The sequence below is a fragment of the Lissotriton helveticus genome, chromosome 6 (genome assembly GCF_964261635.1).
Source record: "Lissotriton helveticus chromosome 6, aLisHel1.1, whole genome shotgun sequence".
Taxonomy (NCBI): domain Eukaryota; kingdom Metazoa; phylum Chordata; class Amphibia; order Caudata; family Salamandridae; genus Lissotriton; species Lissotriton helveticus.
The window spans coordinates 737,761,687-737,779,075 of NC_136067.1; positions in this window are offsets into that span (position 1 = coordinate 737,761,687).

Below are 17,389 nucleotides of genomic sequence, written 5' to 3' on the forward strand. Positions count from 1 at the left end.
CAGAAAACTAGGGTGCAATTTTCTGTTTTTTAAAAGCCTGATATTTATTGGTTAACAAAAACTGATAGAAAAGAATGTTACATAAGATAAGCTGGTTTATTGACAAGCCAAGCACACTTGCTGTTTTGATTTGCAACATTGTGTGATGAACTTTTGTCCTGTGTGCTTAGTTAGGTATTCCATGAAGTGTTTCTATGGTAACAGGCAGAAGGTAGAATGGGAGTAGGGTTGAAAGTTATGTCAATTGGAAAGGGTTCAAATGTTCAAGCAATAGAAATGTGTTTTTGGTTTTGAATTAATGTGGGAAGAAATGGGATTTGTTATTTATATGTATATGTGTGTAGAATGAGTGTGTAGATTGAGAGGAAAAGTTTGCTATTTGCCATAGGACTTCCTGACCCTCTAGGCCTGCTCTGGGTGTCATACCAGGACCCTCAAGGCATAATAAATATATATATATTTTTTAAAAATCGCGTGATACACGTACGGTATGCGTACGCCATGAAAAAGAAAAAAAAAACAAAGCCCACTTTATTGTTAATTAGCCCCCGGGGGCCAAATCCCGGGGGCAATGTACTTGTTTATAATGGGGGGCCCAGATGTGCCCCCCAGTCCTGGGGTCCACCAACCCCGGGGCTTTAACAATAAGTATGCGGGGGCACTGAGAACCTTATACTTACGCCTCCTCACACTATGTTCCTCATTTCTAAGTGTGATACCCGTGTTTTAGCTACACCACGCCCTAATTAGATGCGATTTACACCCTAATGGTACCACCAGTACCATTACACCAAAGCCGACTATAGTCTACCCACCATGCACTGTAGATCCGGCTTCTTTTGTATATGATTATGAGGCAAGACACCATTTTGACTTTCTCCCCCTACGTGTTTTGTCTATGTCCTAAATGTTTGTCTGTACAGGTATGCATGAGAAGGGAATCCCCCTCTCACACCTAGATAAACACCTTAGTGAGTGTAACACATAGTCTGCTTTACACTCCCCACTTCTTTCTTTTTAACTTTTTACTTGCACCAACACTACTTCTTAAAGGTCCTGAGGAAAGCCAGATTAATATAAGGCACTGGCTGAAACATGTCAACCAACTAATGGATGTAGGGGGTAGTAATACGCCACCCTAACATCCCTCGGGTACTGGGACCCTGGCCAAGCCGTTTTAACTGACACTTCACCTAAACACCCTACACTGCACTCTCAGTAACATACCAGCTCTGCTGTAATCAGGCGTTGTAGCACACCCGGGACACATTAGGTGTCACTGGGTGGGCCCGATGATGAAGCATGCCACCAACTAGGTTGGTGGGTGAGGGCTTCATGATCTCACCAATAAGGTGCCCATGACAATCCAAACCGACTTGACACTTATAAGTAAGTGCCTATGCAGAGTCTAAGCATGTTGAGGAGGAGTGTTTTACAGTGTGCTGAACTTTTCACCTCTGTGGTCAGTTGAGTTTTGCATGATCTGTTGGGGGTAGGGTTCAAAGTTATGTCAGTTGAAAAGGGTTCAAATGTTCAACCAGTATAAATGTGTGTTTGCTTTTGTATTAATGTTGGAAGCAATTTGATTTGTTATTTACATGTATACATGTGTAGATTGAGTGGGAAAGTGTGCCATTTTCTGGTTTTGCTGAGAACACTGAAGTAGAGAGATTCTGTATAAGAATATCTGCTGTGTGACTAGCATTCTTCTTAATCTACAAATCAATTTGAAAGGTGAGTTGTTAGCTTGTAAGGGGATGTATGTTGTGCATTTTGTTTTTAATAAGAGTAATGTGTTTATCCTTCTAAAGTGCAAGGAGTAGTTTAGTTGTGTAGAATCACATTCTGCGTTTGTCTGCATTTGGATAACCATTGTGATAAAAGCATTTGGTAAGGTAATGTGTTTGGTGAGTCAGCTTTGTAGTAATGTGCAGTAGTAAAAATGTAGAATGTGTGCAGTCAGTTTTTCAGTTATAGAGTAGTTAATAGTGTTGCTTGTCTAGAATCAGACTTGTGTTTCAAATCTACAATTTCCCAGCCAGCATATATACACTGCTGCATACACTCTGGGGCAGATTTACAAACCCCTTGTGCCTCTTTGTTGTTCTATTGTGTCACTTTTTTTATGTAATGTTGGCGCCAATAATGCAGTAAATTGGTTATGTATTTGCAAAATGAATCAGGATTGTATAGTAAAATGCAGCAGTCATATATATAGCATGTGTTTAGTCACTTTACCGTTTCTAGACTAGTAAATGTGTTTTGATACAATGCAAGGTCTAATATTGTTTGTCTAGAATCACACTGTGCATCTGTGTGCATTTCGGAATTATTCTGAGTGAAGCATTTTTTTATGTTTTGTGTTTGCAGACACGTAAGTGCTTAAAAATCTATCCTATTTTCAAGTTTTGATAGAATTATAAACTAGTTATTGCTTTTGTATTTGCAAAATGACTCATAGTTGTGCAGTAAAATGCAGTATTTATATTTCTGGAATGTGTGCAGTCATATTAGCTCTTCAAGAGTATTTTATAGTGTTGCTTGTCTAGAATCAGACTTGTGTTTCAAATCTACAATTTCCCAGTCAGCATATATAAACTGCTGCATACACTCTGGGGCAGATTTACAAGCCCCTCGTGCCTCTTTGTGGTTATATTGTGTCACTTTTTTGATGTAATGTTGCTGCAAATAGTGCAGCACATTGCTTATGTATTTGCAAAATGAGATAGAGTTGTATAGTAAAATGTAGAAATTAGATATATAGTAGGCCTTACGGTATGGACTGCTTCAAACTCCTATGCGCTATGCACGCACTCTTGTATGTACTTGCACACTTGTTTTTTATACCTTCAATTCCCCAGTCTGTATCTTTACACTTCCACCAAACACTCTGTGACTGCTGTTGCACTATTGTAGTAACCCATTTAGCAGTATGTGCTTATCCATTCACTGTGCTAAAACGGAACCACTTATAAATTCAGTCAGGCACTCTCCTTGCAGAACTGTAATCATTCAGTCAGTACCCAAGTACTCATGCAGCAAAGTAGGTTTTAGGGCTTGGACTGCTTCAAATCCTTATACATTATGCATGCAGTCTTCTATGCACCTGCAAACATGTCTTTTATACCTTCAATTCCTCAGTCTGTATTCTTACACTTCCACCAAAGACCCTGTCACTGCTGTGTCAGTATTGTAGTGAGCCATTCAGCAGTATGTGCTTATCTATTCACTGTGCTAAAACTGAAACACTTATAAATTCAGTTAGGCACTCTCCTTGCAGAACTGTAATCATTCAGTCAGTACCCAAGTATTCATGCAGCAAAGTAGGCCTTAGGGCATGGACTGCTTGAAATCCCTATGCACTATGCATGCAGTGTTGTATCTACCTGCAAACTTGTCTTTTATACCTTCAATTCCCCAGTCTGTATCCTTACACTTACACTAAACACTCTGTCACTGCTGTTTCAGTTTTGTAGTGAGCCATTCAACTGTATGTGCATATCTATGCACTGTGCTAAAACTGAAACAGTTATAAATTCAGTCAGACACTCTTCTTGAAGAACTGTAATCATTCCGTCAGTACCAAAGTACTCATGCATCAAAGTAGGCCTTAGGGCATGGACTGCTTCAAACCCCTATACACTATGCAAGCAGTCTTCTATGAACCTGAAAACTTGTCCTTTATACCTTCAATTCTTCAGTCTGTATCCTTCCACTTCCACCAAACACTCTGCCACTGCTGTTTCAGTATTGTAGTGAGCCATTCAGCAGTTGGTGCTTATCTATTCACTGTGCTAAAAATGACGCAGTTATAAATTCAGTCAGGCACTCTCCTTGCAGAACTGTAATCATTCAGTCAGTACCCAAGTACTCATGCAGCAAAGTAGGCCTTAGGGCATGGACTGCTTCAAACTCCTATACACTATGCATGAAGTCTTCTATACACCTGCAAACTTGTCTTTTATACCTTCAATTCCCCAGTCTGTATCCTTCCACTTCCACCAAACACTCTGTCACTGGTGTTTGTGTTGAAGTGACCCTTTCAGCAGTATGTGCTTATCCATTCACTGTGATAAAAGTGAAGCACTTATAAATTCAGTCAGGCACTCTCCTTGCAGAACTGTAACCATTCAGTCAGCACCCAAGTACTCATGCAGCAAAGTAGGTCTTAGGGCATGGACTGCTTCAAACCCCTATACATTATGCATGCAGTCTTCTATGCACCTACAAACTTGTCTTTTATACCTTCAATTGCCCAGTCTGTATCCTTTCACTTCCATCAAACACTCTATCACTGTTGTTTCAGTATTGTAGTGAGCCATTCAGCAGTATGTGCTTATCTATGCACTGTGCTAAAACTGAAGCAGTTATAAATTCAGTCAGACACTCTCCTTGCAGAACTGTAATCATTCAGTCAGTACCCAAGTACTCATGCAGCAAAGTAGGCCTTAGGGCATGGACTGCTTCAAACTCCTATACACTATGCATGAAGTCTTCTATACACCTGCAAACTTGTCTTTTATACCTTCAATTCCCCAGTCTGTATCCTTCCACTTCCACCAAACACTCTGTCACTGGTGTTTGTGTTGAAGTGACCCTTTCAGCAGTATGTGCTTATCCATTCACTGTGATAAAAGTGAAGCACTTATAAATTCAGTCAGGCACTCTCCTTGCAGAACTGTAACCATTCAGTCAGCACCCAAGTACTCATGCAGCAAAGTAGGTCTTAGGGCATGGACTGCTTCAAACCCCTATACATTATGCATGCAGTCTTCTATGCTCCTGCAAACTTGTCTTTTATACCTTCAATTGCCCAGTCTGTATCCTTTCACTTCCATCAAACACTCTATCACTGTTGTTTCAGTATTGTAGTGAGCCATTCAGCAGTATGTGCTTATCTATGCACTGTGCTAAAACTGAAGCAGTTATAAATTCAGTCAGACACTCTCCTTGCAGAACTGTAATCATTCAGTCAGTACCCAAGTACTCATGCAGCAAAGTAGGCCTTAGGGCATGGACTGCTACAAACCCCTATACACTATGCATGAAGTCTTCTATGCACCTGCAAACCTGTCTTTTAAACCTTCAATTCCCCAGTCTGTACCCTTCCACTTCCACCAAACACTATGTCACTGCTGTTTCAGTGTTGTAGTGACCCTTTCAGCAGTATGTGCTTATCCATTCACTGTGCTAAAAGTGAAACACTTATAAATTCAGTCAGGCACTCTCCTTGCAGAACTGTAATCATTCAGTCAGTACTGAAGTACTCATGCAGCAAAGTAGGCCTTAGGGCATGGACTGCTTCAAACCCCTATACACTATGCATGCAGACTTCTATGCACCTGCACACTTGTCTTTTATGTTATGTTATGTTATGTTAACAAGTATTTATTAAGCGCACATACACCCTTGGATTTCATGGCGCTGAGAAGAGAAGGCTGTTATGGCCAGAACACTTAGCCAGCCGCTTGCGCGAATAGCCATGTTTTCAGAGATTTTCTGAAGCTGATAAGGTCTTTGCAGCTTCGGAGTGCCAGAGGCAGAGAATTCCAGAGTTTTGGGGCCAGATGGGAAAAGCTACAGCCACCCAGACGTTCCCGTCTAAAAGACGAGGTGGTAAGCAGAAGGTGGTGGGCTGAGCGGAGGCAGCGCCTCTGGATGTATTTGGTAAGCCGGCTGCTGATAAATTTGGGGCAGTTGCCGTGCACAGCTTTGAAGGCCAAACAGCTAGTTTTAAAGGACACTCTGTGGGCCAAGGGGAGCCAATGGAGTTGAGCAAGGCAAGGACTGGCGGAAGACCACTTAGGAAGTTTGAATATCAGTCTGGCTGCTTGATTTTGGACCATTTGAAGCCTTTTTAGCAAACCAGCAGGAAGGCCGAGGTAGATGGAGTTGGAGAAGTCGAGCCGTGAAAGAATTAATGCTATTACCATCTGAATCAGGGCAGAGTGAGTAAGCAGGTGAGCGATCTTCCTTATTTTCCGTAGCTGATAGACGCTGGAAGAGATCACAGCGCCCACCTGCCCGCGAAGCGAGAGGTCGGCCTCAATGGTGATCCCCAAGCTTTTCACAGAGGAGGAGGGGACCGGGGGGAGTCCGAGAGGCCAAAAATGCGGGCCCCAGCTGGACTTACTATTACCAGGCAGGACCAGCTCAGTCTTGCCTGGGTTAAGTTTCAAATGATTTATATCCATCCAGCGCCGAATGTGGAGTATCCTTACACTTCCACTAAACACTCTGTCACTGCTGTTTCAGTATTTTAGTGACTCATTCATCAGCGTGTAGTAATCCATTGACACAAGATTTATTTATTTAAACACTTGTAAAGCGCTACGAAGGCCCTTGGGCATCTCAGCGCTGGTATCTGCTGAATTCAACCCTACAGGAAAATCTGATTATTGGTCAAATAACCACGTTTTGAGTTGTTTTCGAAAGGACCACAAGGAGGAGCTGTTCTTTATGATTAGTGGCAAAGAGTTCCAGAGCTTGGATGCTGAAACAAGGAATCTCCTGTCACCCCATGAGACCAGTTTGGTACGGGGTACTTTCAGCTGGAAGAGATCAGAGGACCGCAGGGACCTGGTGGGCCGATAGGGAATAAGTTGTTGAGTAAGAAAGGCTGGTCCCTGGTTGTGCAGTGCCTTATAGACAATGCACATAGCCTTGAACTTAGTTCTGTTCCTAATGGAAAGCCAGTGCAACTCTCTGATAGTGCTCGAGACTGATTGAAATTTGGGGATGTTACCCAACAGTCGGGCAGCAGCGTTTTGAATAGTTTGCAGTTTGTTGAGGACTCTCTCTTGGGCATTCAAGAATAGAGCATTGCAATAGTCCAAGGTGGATGATGATGATGATGATGGACGGAATGTGGCACAATGGCAAAACATTCACCCCCAGTCACAGATCTGGGATTAATCCATCGTTATTTTGCTCACCAAGCCACCCCAGTTCAGACATGGCCATATGCAAATCAGTCTTGACCCTGTGCCTCATTTGAACAGTCCAGCCCGAACTGCCCAGCCATGTCTTCCCTGGACCGGAATCAAGCATCCTAGGACCGGTTTCTGGCTATCAGCCGTCTTCAGCCAGGATAGCTTGACTCCAGTGGCTTAGAGAGCACGGGACCCTCGTCTGGGCATACCCTTCCCACATAGGGTGAACAGCAAAACACACAAGATGATGGACGGAATGTTTCACCCCCAGTCACAGATCTGGGTTTAATCCATCGTTATTTTGCTCACCAAGCCACCCCAGTTCAGACATGGCCATATGCAAATCAGTCTTCACCCTGTGCCTCATTTGAACAGTCCAACCCAAACTGCCAAGCCATGTCTTCCCTGGACCGGAATCAAGCATCCTAGGACCGGTTTCTGGCTATCAGCCGTCTTCCGCCAGGTTAGCTTAACTCCAGTGGCTTAGTGAGCACGGGACCCACGTCTGGGCATTCCCTTGCCACATAGGGTGAACAGCAAACCACACAAGATGATGGGCGGAATGTGGCACAATGGCAAAACATTCACCCCCAGTCACAGATCTGGGTTTAATCCATCGTTATTTTGCTCACCATGCCACCCCAGTTCAGACACGGCCATATGCAAATCAGTCTTGACCCTGTGCCTCATTTGAAGAGTCCAGCCCGAACTGCCAAGCCATGTCTTCCCTGGACCGGAATCAAGCATCCTAGGACCGGTTTCTGGCTATCAGCCGTCTTCAGCCAGGATAGCTTGACTCCAGTGGCTTAGTCAGCACGGGACCCACGTCTGGGCATACCCTTCCCACATAGTGTGAACAGCCAAACACACAAGATAATGGATGGAATGTGGCACAATGGCAAAACATTCACCCCCAGTCACAGATCTGGGTTCAATCCATCGTTATTTTGCTCACCAAGCTACCCCAGTTCAGACATGGCCATATGCAAATCAGTCTTGACCCTGTGCCTCATTTGAACAGTCCAGCCCGAACTGCCAAGCCATGTCTTCCCTGGACCGGAATCAAGCATCCTAGGACCAGTTTCTGGCTATCAGCCGTCTTCAGCCAGGATAGCTAGTTCGGGCTGGACTGTTCCCATGAGGCACAGGGTCAAGGCTGATTTGCATATGGCCATGTCTGAACTGGGGTGGTGTGGAGTGCAAAAAAACGATGGATTTAGGCCCAGATCTCTGTACTGGGGTGAATGTATGACATTCTTTTTCATTCTGTCCACCAACTGTTGTTTTTGCGTAATCCATTCACTGCATTAAAACACTAAGGGGCAGATATACAATAACTTGCGCATCCCCAATGATATGCCAGTTATTTGGTGCCATGCCACCGCCACCATGGATGTGCCGCATTTACAAAGCGGCGCACCATGAGGCAAAAACGGCACAGGTGCGTGATGCATCTGTGCCGTAAAGCGCCGCCGCTGCATCACAAAATGTATGCAATGGTGGCGTAAAAGAGGCGCAAGGGGGTTGTAAATCTGCCCCTAACACTTACAAATTCACCCAGGCAGTTTCACCAGCAGTGCAAAGGGAAGCATAGACTTGTAACATATTTTTGTACATATGTTACATTCAAGTGCTTCAGAAGTACTACAGTATACTATAAGTAAGCACCTTATAGATTTATGCTGTAGCACTTCCTTATAGTTCTGCACTTTCACATTCACCATACACTACTAATGTATTCGTTCATTCATGTATGCACTACACATTCATTCAAAAACAATTTTACACACTATTATACTAAGGTAGCTCTTTTTTTGACCAGTGAAGTTAGTTCTTTTTTGTAGTTTTGTATTTTTTTGGTATTTTTTTAACAGTTTTTTTTGTAAGGAAAAAATGGAACTGTGCAAACAAAAAAGTCTCCAACGAGAACAAATAAACAAAAAAAAATTAATGTCGAGAGCAACAGTGGCCCTGTTGCGCCTGCATGAATGATCAAGTCTGCAAAATCGGGACGGTTGTCCGGATGCGGGCTTGAAGATCCAGTAGATGTACTTGGTTAAGCAGCTGGAGTCTCCTCTCTAACTCTGGTACATGCAGCACGAGCATAGTTCACAGGATGTTGATTTTTTACATGCCTTACCATGCTCACAGTTCCGAAGGAATAATGTTTGTTCGGATTCCGTCGAGAGAGCACGACAGAGCAGAACTTGCAGGTAACTTTCGCTGCATTCACCTTTTTTTCACTTTCTAGAAAGGAAAAAAAATTCCATATGAGTGCCTCCTTCCACTTTGTGGGTGGATCTTCTGCCACAAAATCTTCCTCGGAAGAGTGTTCTGAAATATCTTCTTGCTGGGCAGCCATGATGAGGATATGAAGAGACAGCTTCTTCACAAAAAGGTGTTTCTTCAGTGAAGGTCAAAGAAGAATGATTAAAATGGGTGTGGTCCTTCAACAGTTAGAATAGGAAGTATTATGATCCAATCAAATCTGTTCTTTTGAAGTCACATGGGGTGCGCGTAGTGTGCGCTTATGGTGCTCGTACGTACGGCGTACCCCGCCATTTGCATAATTGCTTTTAAAACTAATGTACGCTTATTAAAACTCAATGAATACTATTTTCATGATTATCCCAGATAATGTCTTCCCTTAATATTTACATTAAATACATAAAATATACTTTTAAACATTTAGAAACTTTCGCGGAGTACGCGTACGGGACGCCGTGCAAATGTACCTGATGTCTCGCGCAACGTCAAAACGTATTTGTAACGTATGCGCACGTACACGTACAGTACGATTACAGATACAAAGGATGGTGCGAGGACGGTACTCGTACCGTATGTTTACTTCAAAAAAAGCTGTGAAACAAATATATAGAAATTAATTTCAATATATTGAAGAAAAACATTTTTTTAAATAATTATTTAATTGTGTTCTTTTATTATTTTACATTAAAAATATGTAATGTACTTTAAACAATAAAATAACTAAAAATAATTATTATAAAAAACTGTAGGAAATTAATATAAAAAATAAATATAACAATTAATACATATAAAAATTGGCATTTACAAAACCTATGAAATTCACTGAAAAAAACATACCTTTTAGGCATGTTATAGTTAGGAATTAGCATTTAAAAAAACCTTTTAAATTCACTGAAAAAACCTTAGGTTTTACTCATGTTATAGTTAGGAATTAGCATTTAAAAAGCCTTGCAAGTTCACTGAAAAAACCATAGGTTTCAGCCACGTTATAGTTAGGAATTAGCATTTAAAAAACCTTAGAAAGGTTAAATTAGGGTGAGAGGAGGTCTGCCACTCTTTCACAAGGATGATGTCTTCAGTGATCTCATCAGTGATGTCATTTGAGATGTCAACAGTGATGTCATGAGTGATGTCACTGAGCATGTCATGAGTGATGTAATATGTGACGTCATCAGCAGTGGATTGCTGGCGATTGACTAACTATAATGGGGGAATTTCAATGGTTTTGTATGAGTGAAATGTCCAGCTAACTATAACATGTGTGAAACCTATGGTTTTTTCAGTGAATTTTAAAGGTTTTTTAAATGCTAATTCCGAACTATAACGTGGCTGAAACCTGTGTTTTTTTCAGTGAATATATATATATATATACACATACACAAACACACACACATATATATACCTAAACATATATATATGTATAAAGTGCCTCATGTAAGCAACCACCATGAGCCTGTTGACTATTACTCTCCAACTGGCTCTCTTTCTCATCATTGGCAACTTTCCTATTAAAACCGAAGGAACTAAGACTGAATTACAGTGCGCTATTTATGTGCATCCCTAACCATTCAAAATCTTACATCAGCCTAGGTCTGACACATAGACACTGAGTCTGTCTCTATATGTTTAGTTGAAGCTGAACCCTCCCCTAACAAAAATTGTCTATGATATGGAGTGTTTTTTTTAGAAACACTTAGAAATCCTGGGTGATAAGTATCAAGCGCTTTGCAGTTTGTATTAGCTTTTTGAGTAGAAGGCACCTTTGATACACAATCCCTCTTTAGCTCCTGTTGTTTTTAGGGGTGGGCGGAATTTGCGTAATCGCGTTACGCAAATCTCCGCAAAACGGTACAAAACATCCGTGAACACGCAGAAATTCCGCAAACACGCGTAATTACTTGCTTGCGATGCTTTTTTACTGTTTGAAATCACTGTTTGCGTGCTCGGGGGAAATATCTCATGAACACGTATTTGAGAACACAAACAAGCAAAAAATGTCACCAAGTTGTGGAACGTGGAATTTTGGGCACTTTCGCGTTCTCTGCGAAACGCAAAATTACCCAAATTCCACGAACGAAACGGAATTTTTTGCCCAGGCCTAGTTGTTTTGCAGTTCTAGTAAGTGCCAATATTATATGCAGTCAAGAGCACCACAGCCCCATTGTCTCTGCCTATGGTCATCACTGTTTCGGGTATGAATCGGTTACATGTAAAAAAAAAGGGAACTGTTTACCATCATGAATGCTGTGGTAGCACCACCATCTCCTTAATCTGCACTGTAAGGGCACCATGCTCATGAGAGGACTAGCAGCAGTTTCTACCTCCCTGGCAGCTTCTTTGTCCATCTGGGCGGCTTCTCTCTAAGAACTGGTATGTGCTTTTGGTCTAAGAAGCTCCACAAGGGACAATCGCACTGGGCAAGATGGCGGCTGCATAAATGCTGTGGGAACCACCCATCTGCTGCTCCATGGATAATTATTAAACCCGCTTGAAATTATCTCCATGATCACCCCTCTGATCATTGACAGCAGGAGGTGGCTGCAAGGAAGGAAAATATGTGGTAAAACTACCGGTTTTACTCACTTATTGGTCCGCAGCATGCTGAAGGCGCTGCTCTACTGGTGTAGCGGGGGACTCTGGCTCCGGTTGCACTACATGCCTCCAAAGCAAGTGAAGCCCCCTCGAGACCGTGCTTAGAGCAGCGCGGCAGGAGCTGGGTCGGTGGGGAACCTCCGTGGTCCCCTAGCACCACGGAAGATGCAGATTGGGAGGAAGGCTGGGGATGCTACTCCTGCAACAGGAAGCTAGGAGATGGTGGCGGGCAAAACCAAAGTCAGAGACCAGCGTCTCAGCGAGGAGGCTAGAACTACCAAGCAACGGGTGATTCCGGGGATGTTTGCTGGTCGAAGAAAGGCAGAAGAGAAGGGAGAAATACTAGCGACTACAGACAATGCAATCCCGCTGATCTCATCAGCTGCTGGCAACACCAATCTCCCTCCGGTCAAGAAAGTGAGTACGAGACTTGCAAGTTTGAGGTCTGGCGAGTCGTTTCAGGGTTGTGCAAAGGGCCTTGAGATCACTTTGGTCTTTGGATGATAAGCAAAGTAGTGTGGAGAAAGCTGTAAATTGCGGTCTATCAACTGTTCCTAAGCTCTTACAGATACAGGGCAAGGTTGGGGGGACTCCTGAATGCGGTGAAAAATTAATCTCCCTTAATGAAGATTCAGAACTATCCAATCCCAGTGGGGGCCAGATATCTGAGATGGACAACTCAGAGTTGGAATCAGACTGCTCATCTTCTAACCCCAGTACTCAAAAGCGGCTTTCCACCCCAACTAGAAGAATGAGAAATAAAGGCAGAAATGAGTGTGATGCTAGACAATCAGAATCGGACCATAGCCGTTCTTGCCAATAAAAATGGGATTATTCAACAACTCATTTTTTTACTGAGGATGGTGGGCCAAAGGAGATGACAGCACACAGGGGGTAAACAAGCTGCTTGATGAGCACAAGACTATGATGGAATCCTCCCCTTCAATGAGTTTGATATACTCTATGCTCAAACATATATAGGGGGGAGCTAGACAGGAGCACATGCGAGCCCACCTTGCAACAAAGAAGCTTCAAGTTGCTATCACTGAGATTGCGGAAAGAACTTCGGCTCTGGAAGGGCAAGTAGTAACATTGGAGGAGGGAACTGAGTGCCTGGCTCGGCAGGCAACAGCAAACTAATCTCGAATGGTGGATGTCATGTGGAAACTGGAAGACTTTGAAAACCACCAATGACGTAACAATTTGAGGAGACTCCTGGGTATACCAGAAAATGTAGAAGGGGAGGACATTAGAGGATTTGTGTTGAGTTTGTTGAAAGGTGGTTTCCCCAAATTAGCACATTGGGATTGGGGTACAGAAGTGCAGCACCTACATTGTTTCCCACTTATGCTTAGAAATAGGAAGGGGCAGAATGGTGCGAATGAAAAGCATAGAGCCATCCTAATATTTTTGGGCAATTTCTCCTGCGACAAGCAATGTTTGATAAGGCCTGGCCAGAAGCACATCATTCGGCCGAGAAGCATACCTTCTTTGTCAGACAGGATTTCTGCCATACTACGGTGAAAAGATGGTGGAGGCTCTGCCAACTAATTACGCCTTTTCAAAAGATAGGGTGTGAAGTTTACTTACTATGCCCTGCTCAACTTAAAATTATACATAGGGTAACCACTAGAGTATTCTCCTCTTAGATACCGGTCCAAGATTTCCTATGAGAAATTTCTGAGACCAGGAACCAGAAGGAACCTGAGGGATGACAAGAATGAGGTGATGAAATTGGATGAATAAGCTGCCTTTTCTTCTTTTTTTTTCAGGGGAAGCCAGATGGGTGGTGGCGGGGAGCAGCATTATGCCGAAGCATCACAAGGCTCCTTGGACCTTTCTTGCCGAGGGATGGAAAGGGTGGGGGAGGAGAAGGGGTTTGGGGCATTGGGGTTTGGGGGTGTGTGTGGGGGGCTGATCCAACAGGCTGAATATGATTTGACTGTATCATTAGGGATTAGGAACAGACTAGATTTGCTCTGTATTATAAATGGGATCGGGTACATTTAAAATTGCCTATATTAATATCTGTGGTCTAAATAACCCGCTCAAATTACCTAGCAGGGATACCGTGCGAGAAATTGTCAATAGAAGAAAGGGAGGGGCTGGAGGCACCCATTACAGCTGATGAAATTCAAGGCACTATTAGATCTGTAGTAAACAGAAAGGCAGTAGGGACGGATTTCATTCCGGGGAATTCTATACAATATTTGCTCCCTCCCTACAGGAATTGATGAAGGATGTTTTTCTTGAGGCTCAATCCGGCCGAGGGGCTCCGGATTCCTGGAGATCAGCTAATATCGTAGAATTTCCCAAAAAAGGCTAGCCAGTCAAGGAGATGGGGTCCTATCGTCCTTTCACCTTAATAAACAGTGATGTTAAGGTATATGCCAAGATTTTGGCTAAACGACTGGCAACGGTTATAAAGAAACTAGTCTCCCCAACTCTACATGGGTTTGTCCCCGGCCGCAGCACCATAGACCATATTCAAACGGGCTATTGCTCTCTTTGATGCCGCAGGCAGTACCAGGGAGCCTATCGGACATATTTTGTTGGATGCAGAGACAGCCTTTGATAGGGTCTCCTGGCCTTTTCTATGGGCAGCTCTAAAGAGCAGAGGGTTGGGTGAAAATGTCATTAAGGTGATTGGAATAATGTACAACAACCCTGTGGAGATGTTGGAACAAGTTCTGATTATCAGGGGAACTCGCCAGGGATGTCCATGCTCCCCTTTACTGTTTGTATTGTATATTGATCTGTTAGTTAGGAGGATCGATTGCAATAATCAGATTTTAGCAAACAATAATAATGGGGGGAGCCCTAAGATATTGGATTATGCCAATGACCTAGCAATTGTCACCTCGATTCCCCTTGATGTATAGACGAAATTGAAAGGGAAGCAGATACCTTTTGAAATATTTCAGGTTATCGCCTTGATCAAAATAAGACCCAAGTTGTGGGTGGTAAAGGGCTACAGCTGATTGATTTGCGTGTAGTACAGAAGGCAACTATCTGGGGATGGAAATAATTGCAGATGTGTCTAAGATTGCTGAAGTTAATTTAGACCCATTACTCTCAAAATTGCAAATTGATTTCAATCGCTTCGAGAATCTTAAACTTATGTAGGTTGGGAGATGCAATGCTATTAAGATGTTTTTTTTGCCGAAGATTTTATATCTCCTCAGGGCTATTCCATTGAACATTTATAATTCCTAGTTTAATTACATGAATCAGAAGTTTTCTAGGTTTACTTGGGCTAACTGCCACACTTGAAGAGCGCTTAAATTTCTAACGTTGCCAAGGGGTAGAGATGTGTGGGTGGTACCCAATCTTCAGTTATACTATTGGGCTTCAATATTACACATGATGGGAACCCTACTCGGGGGGGAATTGGATGCGGTACAGATAGCTACCCCAGAATCAATCTTTGAGTTAGTATTAGGGAAAAAGGCCAGGGGGTGTCTTCTGCGCCACACCAAATTTAATTACTACAAAAGGGTGAAGTTTAAAACCTTAACCTGTGCTTTTAAAATTTGGACAGCAATCCGGAAAAGGTTCTGTTTGGGGCGCATTAATGCCTATACCCCAATATATAGCAAAGAGTCCCTCCCTAGTGTCTTCAATGATGAGCACATGAAAGGCTGGTATAACAAAGTTGTGAGGATAATAGGTGATATTATGGATGAGACAGGGGTCTTATCGATTGACAGTATCAGGGATAGATTTGGGGTGGAGAATAGGCAGTTTTTCAAATATCTTCAGATAAGAGATTTCCTAGCCAGAAAAATAGGGGGCAGTTGTGGATTCTCTAGGGTGAGCTTAGTTGGGGGGTTGCTGGGTGACTCAACCACATTGGGTGGGATATATAAAATACTGAATGTGTCAATACCAGATGATTTAACCAAACACTGTGATTGGTGGTGGAAACTATTACAGGTGGGATTGGGTAAAGTAGAAGATTTGTTCCATCTGGCCCAAGCATCATTTATTGCTGCTAACCTTCAATTTGAGTGTTTTAAAACTTGGTTTAATCTCTATATAACACTGACTAAGATCCCTAAATGGGGTAGAGAGGCAGGGTCATCCTGTCCGCGATGCGGCTATCAAGCTTCTGATAGTGTCCATATGTTTGCCTCCTGCCCCGTGTTGTATACTCTGACAAGAGATGTTGGCACCACTCTGGAATCTATGCTGGGGCAAAAAATTAATCTGTCATTACAATTGATTGTACTAGGTGTGGGTAGTCCTTCACTTTCAGGGCAGACACAGACATTCCTATATATATTGCTATGACAATATTCAGACTTTGCCTGGCCACCCACTGGCTTGATCCTGTCCCTCCAACCTGTCAACAGTGGCTAGGATGATTCTTGGTGGTACATAGAATGGAAACTGCAGTCTATTTTAGAAGGGGATGTAAAGCTATGGCTATAGGGCTGGAACATTGGATCCTTTAGGGAGATGATCTTGTGAGAGTAACAAGATGGGCAATAATTGACAGTTATCCAGAAGCCCGTGTGGGATTTGAAAAGGCTTTCTCTTCTTTTTTTTGGCTGTTAAGATAGACTTCTATTCTTAATTGTATGGATAATGTTCCTTTTATGGTTCTCGATGAACAGAATTAATTTTGGTGTAAGAGAGTTGGATCAGCAGTGAAGGGGTGGGGGAGGAGTAACTTCTCAGAAAAATATATGCATATATTTACTTTTCCACTTTGTATTATATTCTGGAAAACATCATAATAGCAAAGATTTATGTAAATGGGAAGAAGCTCCACAAGATCCACTGAATGAAGGCCCAAGATGCTCGCAGGTTCCTACTAAGTGCTGCCGATAGAAATGGGGTGATGTAGACTCAAGGTATATGCATAATAGGAAGCAAAGAAATGTCTATTTCCCCTACAACTTGAGGGTGATCATCTTTTCTCAAGGCCAAACTCTGCCTCCGAAACCTACGTTTATCATTCCTCTTTGAAAAAAACACTTGTTCGGCAAAGTCAGGCATTTTCCCTAACCTTCACTGTTGCAGGGTCACAAAAGCATTCTCAAATCAGATTTTAGAAGTGTTCCCTATTAAGCAGGAGGATCACTATTCTCCATACTCTGTTGTTTTATTTTGCCTATATGATTTGCCCACTTGTTGTTTGATCACTGTTTTTACTGTACATATATTTGCATTACAAGGTAATATAAAAGTGTTTAAACAAAATACCAGCTCCAGCCTAACATTCTTTTTTTCACTGTAACTTAGTTAAGTTCCTCAACTGAATAGTCAAATACCTTTCTGTGACCTAGGCCAATATTTGACCAAGAAATCCAGAGACTCAAAAAAGCTAGGGATTTATTATTTTATGAAAACAGTTTTATCATACCTCAAAATGTGAGTTAATGTATAGTTAAAACGGTGATCAAGCAGAGAAAAGCACACAAATCTGCCAAGGAACAAAATAATACACTGGAATACCCAGGACTGTAATCCCACTGACAAAATTAAGATAACTCTTTAAACGCTATCCAAGTTGTTGGCTCCGGTGGTGGCATACTTGCATAACAAGGGGTTAGCCCCACATCACATTAACTGGAGGGATTGTAAAACTG